Genomic DNA, 14,257 nt, shown 5'->3' with positions numbered 1-14,257 from the left:
TAGTGACCATGTAAGGACTTTTTACTACATACACATGGGCATATTTCACAAATAATTTGGATCTCTCAAAAGACCTACTAAGGTGACAAATACGCTACTAAGCTTAAAGCAGAAAACAAGCAAGTGCTGCAAGACCACACAACTTACTGTATTGGCACCAGTTTTGGAATGGATAAATATCTTGGCCAAAACACAACGAAGCCTCAAAGAACAAACAGGGCCAAACTAAAAGATACTAAAAAGTCAACAGAATAACAACACACAGAAATGAAACCAGAACTACAACATTCCCAGGGAGATAATCAAACATCTACTGCGGAAGAACTAGTTCATACTTGGTCCCCTACTAGATCAAAAACTAGCATCAATAAAGGAATCAATAACAGAAGTTTTACAACAGGTAACCAATCACCACACAGAGGCTGACAGAGGCGGAAGACCGCATATCATCACTGGAGGATGATCTTGAAAAGGCACAATATGTAATTGACACTCAACATAAGGAAATATCTATCCTTGCAGACAAAATGGAGGATCTCGAAAATCGTAGTCGAAGGAATAACTTAAGGCTTATTGGGGTTCCGGAAACAATTAAAGGGAAAGAACTGGAGGATTTCTTAACAGACTGGCTACCCCGAGCTCTCCAACTACCACTCTCACCTCCACCATTTCAAATTGAACACTTTCACAGGATTGGCCCACTTTTAAAAGACTCCTCAACTCGACCAAGACAGGTGATCTTCCATATACTCAACTTTGCAGACAAAACCAATATCTTGGAAGCATATAGGAAAGCAAAAGAACTGTAATATGATGGCCACAGACTGGCCCTCTTTCAAGATTACTCAGCTTCGGTGTCAGCAAAATGGAGGGAGTTCTCACCAATCTGTAAGACCTTATATTCTGCTGGTTACAAATTCTCTCTTCTCTATCCAGCAAAACTAAAGACTCTCAACAAAAAAAAAAACGATGGCAAACCACATTTCTTTGAGGATCCAAAAACAGCATTGGAATACGTCAAACCCCACCAAGATGCCCAAGAAGGCTGATTTCTCGAATCAAGAACAGAATTCATCTGCTCTACTAACTTTAAAGGTTTATTGTTCTTGATGAAACCTATCAATATACCCAAGAAGTTGAATTGTTTTATATTAGACAGGAAACAAATTCCATCGGGAAGAGGAACTTCAACCCTTCTATGGCTTTTCCTGATCAGACGCAACTGAACTGTGCCACAGAGGAATCCCCTAACCTTCTTGTACTAGTAGATATGGACCACTCTATATTAGATAGAAAACAAATTCCATGGAAAGTGGAACTTCAACCCCCATATGACCTCTCCTGATCAGATGCAGTTGAACTTTGCCATAGCGGCATTTTCTATTCTTCCTGTACTGATTGATGATATCTCGAGAAGGGTAAAAATTTAGGTTGCTTCAAACTTCGAGGTCTAGGTAAAATACACATACAGCTGAAAGAGTTATTTCATCTTTAATATCAAGACATGTGATAATAATGTTGAATTATTTATTTATATGGCTGAGACAACTGATTTACTTTGCATGTTTAGAATAGTGTTAAACGGTTCCACTGATTCCATATATAATACCTATGAACAATCTAACAAGATACCCAGGTGGTTTGATTTCTTTATACCAGACATGAAACAAACCTCGACTGGAAAATAACCTTTAATCCCATGATGGCTTTTCCTGTCTAGTTACAGTTGGATTATACTGCATCTGATAAGTGTCTTACAAATATTAAAATTATCTCATGGAATTTGGGGGGGTTAAATACCCCCATCAAAAGATGGAAGGTATTAGACCATCTTAAATGAGAAAAAGTACAGATAGCCTTTTTGCAGGAGACCCACTGGCGCAGACAGGATACAGTATCAATGCGAGACAGATGGATAGGTTCCATCCTATACGTCAAAATCCAGGGGTGTAACAATTTTGCTAAATAACTCTTTAAATAGTAAGATTGGGAAAGTGTATAAAGATAAAATGGGTAGATACCTGATCATGGATATAGATATCTATGGGACTAATTACACACTTGTAAATGTATATGCTCCTAACACTGATAATCAAATCTTTTTTACAGAATTACTTCATGAATACAGTGTACGACTCATATATGGACAAATCAGGTACACCCACACACATTGAGAAGAACCAAACCTCTGCACACGCTTTGTAACCATCTACAACTACAAGACTATACTTTCTATTCAGCAGTTCACAACTCACATTCAAGAATAGATAATATCTTTCTTTCAACTAATCATTTATCATCAATAGAAGATTTCAGTATAGGTAACATAGATATTTCTGATCTCGCCCCTATAAGATTGATCTTAAAACTATCCAAACCGCAACCTTACTCCCACAATTAGAGATTCCCAACTGTATCAGAATGAGGATTTTGGAAAATACCTTAAACAAAATTGGGCTAACTACATTGACGATAATTTAACACACTGGGATAACAAAAATTTTCTTTGGGCCACAGCCAAACCAGTACTACGTGGTCACATAATATCATATTTAATTAAGAGGAAAAAGCCATTCAGTGAGAAATACAGGTATTACAGAAGGAGCTCACTCTTTCATATAAACGTTTTAAACTTACCAATTTATCAGCAGATAAAAAGAAATATACAGACACAAAGGTACTTTTTAACACTTTATTGACAGAGCAAATTGCAACATAAACTGAGTCACACAGCAAATAGATATTATCGCTGGGGGAATAGGTCAGGGAAACTATTAGCAAACATAGTTAAACGACAACAATCAAACACCATTATTCAAAAACTTAAAACATCTGCAGGATGGACTCGGGATACACAAGATATTGCTAAAATAATGACGTATCATTTTAAAAATCTCTACCAATAGTCACCGGATGCTCCAGAGAATGGTCTTAAATTTCTTCTGGATGCCCATTTGAACAAATTGACAGTCCAAGATCGGGAAATTCTAGATGCACCTATAACAGAAACAGAAGTCTCAATGACTATTACTTAATTTAAAAATGGCAAATTCCCAGGCACGGACGGTTTAGGAGTAGAATTTTATAAACTACTACTTCCAGAAACGACATCACTATTAACTTCTTTGTATAATGACATTTTACAGGGTGACCCATTATGGGATAGAGCAACAGATGCTAGAATCATTTTATTACACAAAGAAGGCAAGGACTCCACAATACCATCCTCATACAGGCCTATATCTTTACTAAATCGGGACCTAAAAATCATGACAAAAATAATGGCCAACTGGCTACAAAGAATTCTCCCCTTTATACTCACCTCTAATCAGATGGGTTTTCTCCAGAACAGGTATCCTGTACAAGCGATCAGTAAAACTATAGCCACAATCTATCAATGTAACCAGGACAAAAGAAGACAAGGTTTATTAATTAACTTAGATGCAGATAAAGCATTTGATAGGATCTCACACACACATATACGACGAGTTCTGAAATTCCAACACTTTGGGATACACATGCTTAATCTTTTCAAAGCCTTATATGACTCGCCTCAAACCTTCCTGACAGTTAATGGGTATAACTCAGAAAAATTTAGAATTCAACAGGGAACCAGGCAGTGTTGCCCCCTCTCCCCTCTATTATTTAACATAGGATTAGACCCTTTAATACAACACCTCCTTCTTAATAAAACCTTTCAAGGAATCCCTCTGGGACACTTAAAACAAAGATAACAGCTTTCGCAGATAATATCTTATTATTTATTCAACATCCCCAAACGGAATTGCCCGCAATTTTAGATACCATCCAACTCTTTAGTACATTCGCAGACCAAATAAATCCGACTAAATCAGAAGCACTGGATATCGGTGTCGAAGGGACAAATGACAGGAATGACTCTCCATTTACATTAGCAAGATCACACATAACATATTTGGGTATTAAAGTACCAAAAAAAATACAGAATTCTACTCTCTGAACATTCGCCATACTTTACATTCTATTCAGCAGTTCACAACTCACATTCAAGAATAGATAATATCTTTCTTTCAACTAATCATTTATCATCAATAGAAGATTTCAGTATAGGTAACATAGATATTTCTGATCTCGTCCCTATAAGATTGATCTTAAAACTATCCAAACCACAACCCTACTCCCACAATTAGAGATTCCCAACTTACCTGTATCAGAATGAAGATTTTAGAAACTACCTTAAACAAAATTGGGCTAACTACATTGACGATAATTTAACAACTGGGATAACAAAAATTTTCTTTGGGCAACAGCCAAACCAGTACTACGAGGTCACATAATATCATATTTAATTAAGAGGAAAAAGCCATTCAGTGAGAAATACCGGTTATTACAGAAGGAGCTCACTCTTTCATATAAACGTTTTAAACTTACCAATTTATCAGCAGATAAAAAGAAATAAACAGACACAAAGGTACTTTTTAACACTTTATTGACAGAGCAAATTGCAACATAAACTGAGTCACACAGCAAATAGATAGATATTATCGCTGGGGGAATAGGTCAGGGAAACTATTAGCAAACATACTATTAAACGACAACAATCAAACACCATTATTCAAAAACATAAAACATCTACACTACAGGATGGACTCGGGATACACAAGATATTGCTAAAATAATGACGTATCATTTTAAAAATCTCTACCAATAGTCACCGGATGCGATCAGTAAAAACTATAGCCACAATCTATCAATGTAACCAGGAAAAAAGAAGACAAGGTTTATTAATCAACTTAGATGCAGATAAAGCATTTGATAGGATCTCACACACACATATACGACGAGTTCTGAAATTCCAACACTTTGGGATACACATGCTTAATCTTTTCAAAGCCTTATATGACTCGCCTCAAACCTTCCTGACAGTTAATGGGTATAACTCAGAAAAATTTAGAATTCAACAGGGAACCAGGCAGTGTTGCCCCCTCTCCCCTCTATTATACTTTTGATAATACACAACAGGAACTCAAAAATGGGAGACGTTGAACTTAACATTTCTAGGTAGAATTAATTTAATAAAAATGATTGTTTTCCCCAAAATACTATATCAACTGCAGATGTTACCGTACAGCATAAAACCCTCTGATTATAAAAGATTACTCAAAACACTTTGCACCTTTATATGCAAACAAAAAAGACCTAGGATAAGCCTTTTTAAGTTGCAACAAACCAAAGAGATGGGTGGGGTAAATTTTCCAAACATACGTGAATACAATGAGGCATCACTCTTACATTCTGCAGGTGACTGGATCTACAATAGAAATGTGTATACCTTAATAGAACTTGATCAAGTACTGACAGCAGGCCTGTCTCTTAATTTCTTACTCCACTCTCAGCTAAAAGACATCCCTCAAGATATGATTGAACATCCCCTATTCATAGACACATACAAAACTTGGAATACAGTAAGGCACAGATTTAAACTCACATCAGGCAAATCCATCTATCTTACATGGATGGGTAACCCAACATTTCCAATGGGGAAAAATAATAGAACTGAACTGGCAAAATCAAAACCTGAGACTGATCATTTGATTTGCTACAGACAAATTCACCATACTTACCAAAGAAAACTTAGCTCAGAAATTCCCATTTCTATCTGAGGACTACCTACTCTCTATTCAAATTCTACACTTTGCTAAAAAAGCTCTATCGATAAAAATAACCCAATGAATACATTATGGCCCAGAGGCACTACAGTTAAGACTACATCTCAAATCTATCATACAATTAGGACCACACTATCAATTGAAACTCCAGATAATTTGATAAGCAAATGGACCTCAGTAATTCCACAGACAGAAGCTACTACGATACTCCAATTTCACACAAAGACTTTGCAAACACTATCTACCAGTAAATATCAGGAAATGTCTCTACAGATACTACATCAATCTTATCTGACACCACTTCGGAGACATCACATAGGTACTACAAATACAGACAAATGCCTGAGATGCTAACAGCCCAGAGCTGACCTTGTACACTGTCTATGGCTTTGCCTAGTATCCAAGAATTATGGGGAGAAGTTCAGGGATATTGGGAATCTCTAACACAACAAACTGCACCCTTTACATTAACATGGGCAATCTTTGGAGTACCCCCCCATACACACAATTAAAACTTACATGTTCAGAGAGACTCATAGCAGAAAGATTAACTGCTGCAACCAGGAAAACTATTTTACATCACTGGCTTTCCTCATCTGCCCCCCCCCGCTCTCATTAGTCAAACAAAAACTACATCACATTTTTCATGGATTGGCTGGAATCTATGACAAATAAAGACAAATAAAGAACAGCATACAGAAAAGATTTTCTTAACTTGGATGAGTTATATAGCCTTCCTTCCTATACACATTAAACACCTAACTATTTACTCATTTAGACACAATACCTGGTTTGACCCAGAATTACTATCTAACAATCCTACCGTACAGGAAACAGATCTATACATTCAGACTCTTTCTCATTCAGACTCTCGAACAGTATCATTGATCACCCCCCAGGAGTCGCCGGATAAACCGGATGTTACATTCAAATTGTTAACTATTTTCAAACTATGATGTAAGGAAATATTGTTGTTTTAATTAATCCCATATTCAAGATATCTACATTAACTCATAATTTGACAGATTTCAGATTGATCTCTAAACTTGTATTGACAATGGAATCCTTTTTCTTTGTATAATTTATGTACCTCCAAATTTCCATTTTGTTACTTTGTTATTTATTTGATTTGGAAAATAAATAAAAACATATGATAAAAAAATGTCTAAAAACTTGCTTGGCAGTAGATGTTTGCATCTAGGACAAAATGTCTGGCAGGGAAAGGGTTAAAAATTACATTCTTGAGAGGTACCAACTGTAATGGTTCAAAAAGGTCATCCATTAAAGCTTGCAACACAGAAGATATTCTCTACACCTTATTGGAGGATTTATATTGTTTGCTGCCTGAATGAATCTGGTCTGTTGCCAACGGCTTATTCCAGAAAGTTGATAAGGCAAAAATTTGCGATTTTAGAGTATTTGTGGCCAAACCTTTCTCTAAGCCTGATTGAAGAAATTCTACTACATGAACAGACACTCCTGACTCTTTTAAATTCCTCCTTTCAGTAGCCATGCCGCCAACTGTCAAGTCTGATTTGGATGACAGATCAGACCCTGAGATAACAGCTGAGGGACTAGCGGTAGCTTCCAAGGGTTATCTATCGCCATCTTCTGGGCAAACCAAGGCCTCCTGGGCAACCAAGGAGTTACCAAGCACGATCTTGTCTCACTTTCCTCAATGTTTTTGGAATGAGAGGAAATGGAGAGAACAGGTAAGATAGATGGAATCTCCAAGGTATGGGAAAAGCATCTCTCCCTTCTGCCTGGTGTTCCCAGCTCCTGGAAAAAAATCTGTGAGTTTTCTGGTTGCATGTGGAAGCCATCAGGTCTATATCCACCGTCCTTGGGTGGATCCAATGACCACTCCCCCGGATGGTTCCTGGATCTGCTGAGGTAATCTGCTTTGATGTTCAGTTGCCCTGGAAAGTATGTTGCTGTCAAGTGGCACAAATTTTTCTCTGCCCAGAGAATTTTATTTTCTGTCAACTTCATCAGGGACATTGATCTGGTACCCCCTTGTCTCCTCAGATAACTCACCACTGTGGTATTGTCTGAATGAACATTCACCGACAACCCTTTTAACTTCTGCTGATAGCTCTGAACGGCTTCCCAAACTGCCTGTAATTCTCTCTGATTTGAAGACCATTGCATCATCTCTTCTGACTACCAGTCCTGGACTGACTGATTCTTCTACCTCTTCTATCTTGTAGCAAAAAAAGACTCTTGCCTGCTGTGACCTTAGAAATGATCTTTTCCAAACTGGAACTGAACAACAATTCTCCCTCAAATGGTAAACCACAAAGGTTGTGTTTTGAAGCAGCATCAGCCTGCCATTGCCACAGCCATAAGGCCCTTCTGGTTGAGACAGATAGTGCCATTGATTTTGCTGCCAGCCAAAGATTTTCAGTTGCTGCTTCTATGATGAAATCTGAAGGCAACTTTACTTCACTCAGTGCATCATTAATCCTGGATCTACTAACATTTCTGGATAGAGCATCTTCAATATTTTTCAACCAAATCTTTGAAGCTTTTGCAAAGCAAATATTAGCAATAGCCGGCCTACTTGCTGCATCAGCTCCTAGGAATGCTTTTCTCAGTGTGCTCTCCTGGTGTTTCTCCATTACATTCCGAAGAGACACACCATTGTCTACAGGTAATGTAGTCTTGCGAGCAATCCCTGTAATAGGAGCATCCACTTTAGCATCCACCTATTAATAACAGCTTCCTGAAAAGGATAGATTTTATTAAATCGTTTAGAAATGAAAAACTTCTTATCACTCTTTTTTCAATTCCAATTTAAATATTTCATACATAGGAAAATATGGATGCTTCTTGTAAGAACGACTAGCCAATTTATCCCTTCTGGAGGTGTCTTCTTGTGGATCATCCAGCTCCAAAACTTTTAGCATAGCCTCTATTAAAGGTGACATTATTTCCAAATCAAAATTTGATTGGCCGGAAGGTTCATCCTCTCCTCTTCAGAATCATCCAATTCACCTTCTAAAATCTGCATCGTGTGATCCAAATCAGAATCAGCTGATGAAATCTCCTCCTGAACCCTTGGTTTCTTTAGAAGCTTATCTGTAGCTACTGTATAGATAAAGCTACCTCAATAGACTGGGACACTGATTGTGACATCTTATTCATAAACTCTGTAAATTGATCATGTTCCCTGAGGCAAGAGCTATACATCTTCTGCCTTGCAATGCAGGATTATCACAAGATCTGCAGATCTTAGACTTTTTAGTTGTTCTTTAAGCTTGCTCCTGATCCCCAGAAAAACATCCATCCTGCTCTCTCTTTAAGATGGACTCGCCCCTCCATATTTCAAGCGACCCTTGCCTCCTTAGCTCTGCAAGATGCTGTAAGAGCAAATACATGATCAATATCCATCCGAATTATGCCTGCTAGAGGTGATAAATGTGACAAAAACACTCATTTGCCAGAACACTGTTCAGCGAATCGCTCACCAACTGATAATAAATTGATCCAAATGCTGTAAAGGATACAGTGTTTCAATATAGGCATGGGTGTATACAAAGACTCCTTTTGCAAGAGTATTGCTTACCAGGAACACGCAGAGTGCAAGTTACTGTCCGGATGGCCACAGATTGTAACAGGAACGCTACAAGTTTGCAACTCTAAAACTTCTCACGCATCTGACATCATCACGTTCTACGTGCATCACCACAGCAAAGGGTCCTGTACAGATTGCGCCTTCTCTGTAAGCTATGGCGCTTGGCAGCAAATAACCTCCTGTACTGCCTTAGCCCCTGTTCGCACCTGACATACAGGAGGGGCCCCTGGGCAGCGGTTAGAATCAGCGCTAGTCCCAGGGCTTCAACCAGGGAGAGAGAGCCTGTGACCTGGTCGGAAAAACATTTTGGGTGAGCCTGAATCCTTGAAGTGGGACAGAAAAAAAGAACTGAAGGTTAATGGGGAGGAGGGGGACTTTTAATTGCTATGCTAATTAGTTATCTGTCCAATCCTGCAGGGGCAGAGATACATACAAGTGACCCACTGGCATACAACTGACCCACTGCCATGAGTGTAGTGAGCAGGAAACCTGCATCTCCTAGCTAGAGAGGGAAAGACTGTCCAGGAGAATAGAGATATATCTGCATCTGCCCTTGTGGACCCCAACCAGGAAGTGAGGCCTGGAGCTGCAACTGTGCAGAGAGATCCCATTCTGTTCCCTGCCAAGCTGCTAGATGTCCAAGAGGTAACTGGTGCCACTTTAGAGCCTCAGTATGACTGTCCGTATGAACCCCCCAGTAAGTTATACACCTGCAAGTTTCTGCCTTTTGTAAGATGAGGTACTTTGGGGAAGGTAGCATTACTCTTGGTAATAAGAACTGTTTAAACTGCCTCTCACACAGCCGCTGTTTCACTGTTCTGTCCTCCCTACGTATTACCCTGGGACAGTGTGTAGTTCGACATGCAGCTAAACCTCCCCAGTGTCCCTACAATGCAATGAAGAGACTGAGCTTGGAGTCTGTGGATTTTACTGGATAGGCAAGTGGAATAGATAAAGAGCTGAGTGGAGAGGTGAAACTGTAATACAAACTAAAGGAAATGCAATCAGTACAAAGAATAATAATGCAAAGACATATGCAGATATATAACTATAACACCACAAACACTAGCTGGCAATGTATATGCAGCAATGTCTCTAGGGGGTGCTGGCAGCTGTGGAGGTGATTTGGTGCAACCTTGAGTCTATTTGCTTACCAGTGATGCAGCCATAAAAGGAGAATGCAGAACTGTGTGCTTCTTCCACAGCATGGACTGTAAAATGAAGTCCTAGCTCCCATAAGGCACTGTTTTAGGTTAAATGTTGGGAGTATGGTAGCCTGAGTTAAGCTGTGGGACAGCTATGTTCAAAAGACTGTCTTAGTTGGTTGGCAAGTCAGTGAGTATTTCTGCTTGTGAGTCAGAGCTCTGCATGTCCCCATTGCAGGAGTGTTTAATTGTATTAGATGCTTGTTGCATTTTTCTCTTTTTATATAAATGTATCACAAAGATTTCTGGTGATTTTGTTCATGGATATGGGTGGTAGGATTCCAAACTAGCCACAAAAATAGTATACGTAATGGCAGTGTTTATTAATAAAGAAGAAATATAACAGAAATAGGATAGCTAAAAAATTTTCATAGAAGAAGAGTGTAGCATGAAGGTCATCCCTTGTCATACTGAGAGTATTACGCAAACTGGACACTCACTTTCTGATCAAGCTAAAAGGAGACAATTGTTCTGGTCTGCCAGTCATTAATTAAAACAATGGCTTTACTCAGTCAGCAAGAATTCTGCACTGCACTCAGATGTGTCCCCTGGACAGACATAAGGCAAGTTTTGTTATCATTAGGAATGATTAATGTGTGCATCAGTATGACATGAGCCATCTGACTATTCACTTATAACCTGTCTTATGTTATATTCAGATTTTTTAGGTAGTTTTATCTGTCATACTTGCTGGCTTTGTTGTTTTTATATGTGTTTGCTAAACATCTTAGGAATTACTTTGGTTTCATGGTTTTCAGTAGATTTCATTACCCCTTTAAAATTCAGTCACATGTTTATAGTTCCATGTCAATAATCTCATGTATAACACTGCAACGCCTTGTAGATGAGGAGACTGATTTACTAAATTTTGAAGTTAAGGCGGGGAAAAAAATGGGGGGATGGGGAAAAAAACAATTTTTTTGTGGTGATTATTCACATTTTGTTTTTCTGACATAAATTCAGACTATTTTGCGAGAGAGAGAGAAGAGAAAGAGGTGAGTAGTAATTTTTCAAGTATTTACATTTATATGTTTGTTAAAAAATATACAGTTATGGAACCTTCTATCCATAATGGTTGGGACCTGGGGTTTTCAGGATAAGGGATCTTTCTGTAATTTGTATCTCCATACCTTAAGTCTTATTAAAAATAATTTACACATTAACTAAAGCCAATAGGTTAGTTTTGCTTTCAACAAGCATTAGTTATATATTTGTAAGGATCAAGTACAAGGTACTGTAAGGGAAACAACACACTGACGCCATTCCTCGATCCAAGATGGCGGCGCCCTGTCCTCCCACATGCTTCTTCCTGTTTGCAGCACTGTGATGCCAGCTCCTTCTCGCCAGCCGATTGGACGCCAGCGTTGGAACACCAGCATCAACGTCATCACGTCCAATTTTGGCACCAAAAGAGGCCTATTTAAAGGAGTCTGAAGACTGCAACATTGCCCAAATATAGATTTCGCTTTGTGCATTCCTGGGTGTGATTCTAGTATTGTTCTATTGATTCCTGTGTACCAACCTTTGTCTGTTTAACCGTTTTGACCCTATTCTGCCTGGATTGACCTCTTTGTCTGGACTCTGACCATTCTATTGCCAAACCCTCTTGTACCTTGAACTTTGTTTGTTGAACTACCTCCTTCTTGGTCCGCACTCCATACTGAGCCTTCTGGCCCTTACAGGTACAAGGTAATTATTAAATATATATCCTAGTACCATGTTAGTTGTTTTGTTGGCTGACTAAATTTGAAACTTCAGCTCTAGTGAACAATAGTATCTTTTGTATATAGCCAACCTGATGAGAAGGGTAGAACTATAATGGCAAATGATTATTCACAGTATCTGATCATGTTCACCTTTTAACTGATCATATCTTTATGTTTGTTCATTTTCAAGCCAGCCACACATGCCAACATTTGGTTGGGCAGTATGCATCAAAACTGGCCAAACTGCTCAACCAGTGTGGAATGTATGGCCAGCCAGAGGGCTGTTCAGATGAAATATTTTAAATAGTTGCCCCAAAAATTAAGTGGGGTGGAGCTCAGCTCTGTGGCTTTCTTCACTTCATGCTGTTCTGATTGTTTAGGTGCCTGGCTAGAACAAACGGAACAATAAAAAGGTGGCCAAGCTCTTGTGCTGTATCTATATGTTTGGCCCATGGACCAATAGGGTTTTGTGTACAAATTGTAGCCAAATATTGCCTATAACAGCCATTAGGCCTTTTAAACAGGGAATTACCTATAGATGTATGTTAATTGGCTGGGGCTTAAAAGCTCCTTGTTTTTTCACTATAGCTCCTGAGTTAAGGGGAAGTGCACCATAGTCTTATTACTCAGTCACATTGTCTACTGGGCGACTTGATTTTAAATGCACTACAAACCTATCATATTTATCATATTGAGATCACTAGCATGAAATTAATTTCTATGGAATTTTTGATAGAGTATTTATCAATGGGTGAAAGTGAAAGATCACCCTTTGATAAATACGCCTTTCAAAATCCCATGGAAATCCCATGGAAATCCCATAGAAATGAATGGAGATTGGCGGTATTCCCTAGCGGACTGTGGTGATCTCTAACTTCACTCTTTGATAAATATACCCCTTAGAATGCTAATAGATAGTTTAGGAAGGTAATTATTCACAGGTATGTTTGTTCGCTGAGGCTTAAAAGCTCCCTGCTTACTCATTAAAGCTCCTGAGCTAAGTACACAATGGTCTTACTACTCAGTTACATTGTTTGCTATGGAAATTGATTTTAAATGCACTACAAACGTAGAATGCTCACAAATAGTGTAGGACGCACATACAATGAGGGGCCTTGACATGGCATGTGAGCTTACATATTTTTGCCAAGGTTTCGTACTAAGACCTCATTTTTTGTAATAATTATTTTTTAAAGGCACTCGTGTGCTGGTAATTTTTCTCTTTCACTTAGCAAATCATATAGTTTGGTTTGTGTTTGACCACTGTATAATGATAGCTAGCATCTCAGCCCAAAATTGAGCCAGGACTTCTCTTTTGCTATGTATTGGAAAAAGACTTGGGAATTTGATTACAGAAGCATAGGTGCTGACAAACATGTATACATACACACGTGAAAATGTCCAGGTCTGAAAGATACTTGAAAACTGAATGCATGTATGCTGAATTAGCCAGACTCTAATGGTCACAGTGCACTTAAAGAAAGATTTAAAAAATAGGCCCATAAGTCTCTTAGAATAGGCAAGGCACTTTAGTAAGCTGGGCATACATATCCCTGATGGCCGAGTATCTCATATATTATAGAAAGCAGCTTTCTAGGCTTTTAAAGCTACAGGGTTTCCACCATAGAGGGTGTTTCAGTATGAAATCATCCTATAGTAGGGCAAAGGCTTCCAAAATGTGGGTCTGGTGGGCTGGCTTTCCTAGTGGGCCACAAAGAATTGTTGGGGGGGGCAGCCAGATGTAATGATGGTTTATATAATTTTATTGTTATTAGATAATTAGGAAAACATGAACAGTGAAGGGGGTGCTAAATGAAAAAAACATTTCTGCTATATGTTACCATAGGTATTAGATGGGCTATTGTTGTACTCAGGTAGCCTGTAAAAAACACACTTACCCTCTGAGTTGTATTCTTCTGGGATTTTTGCATGGTGTCGTTTCTTGACACAGTGCACTCCATGCTTGGGGTGTCAGTTTAGATCAGCTTAAATTCATTAATTCAAAAAAAAATGTTTGTGGCAGCCTGAGGGAGTTTCTGTTTTGACCGAGATTTATGTATAATTTGTCAACTGATTGTGGCTGGTGGCAGGGTGGTTAAATATTGTTAAGGCAGCCTGAGA

The 14,257-nt window shown here is 38.6% G+C and overlaps 1 long non-coding RNA gene across 2 annotated transcripts; it reads right to left on the bottom strand.

Annotated features, from left to right (window-relative positions):
• Positions 1-2,678: 2,678 nt before the first annotated feature.
• Positions 2,679-4,272, bottom strand: LOC121401412. 2 transcript variants are annotated; one of them, XR_005966219.1, is made up of 3 exons: positions 4,185-4,272; positions 3,323-3,391; positions 2,679-2,997 (listed from the first exon to the last, which is right to left on the bottom strand). It is a non-coding gene; the product is annotated as an uncharacterized LOC121401412 (long non-coding RNA). The 2 variants fall into 2 exon arrangements; XR_005966218.1 differs by having other exon boundaries at positions 3,323-4,264.
• Positions 4,273-14,257: the final 9,985 nt, after the last annotated feature.

Source organism: Xenopus laevis, chromosome 3L, assembly GCF_017654675.1.
Source record: "Xenopus laevis strain J_2021 chromosome 3L, Xenopus_laevis_v10.1, whole genome shotgun sequence".
NCBI lineage: Eukaryota > Metazoa > Chordata > Amphibia > Anura > Pipidae > Xenopus > Xenopus laevis.
This window is presented reverse-complemented; position numbering and strand designations above follow the sequence as displayed.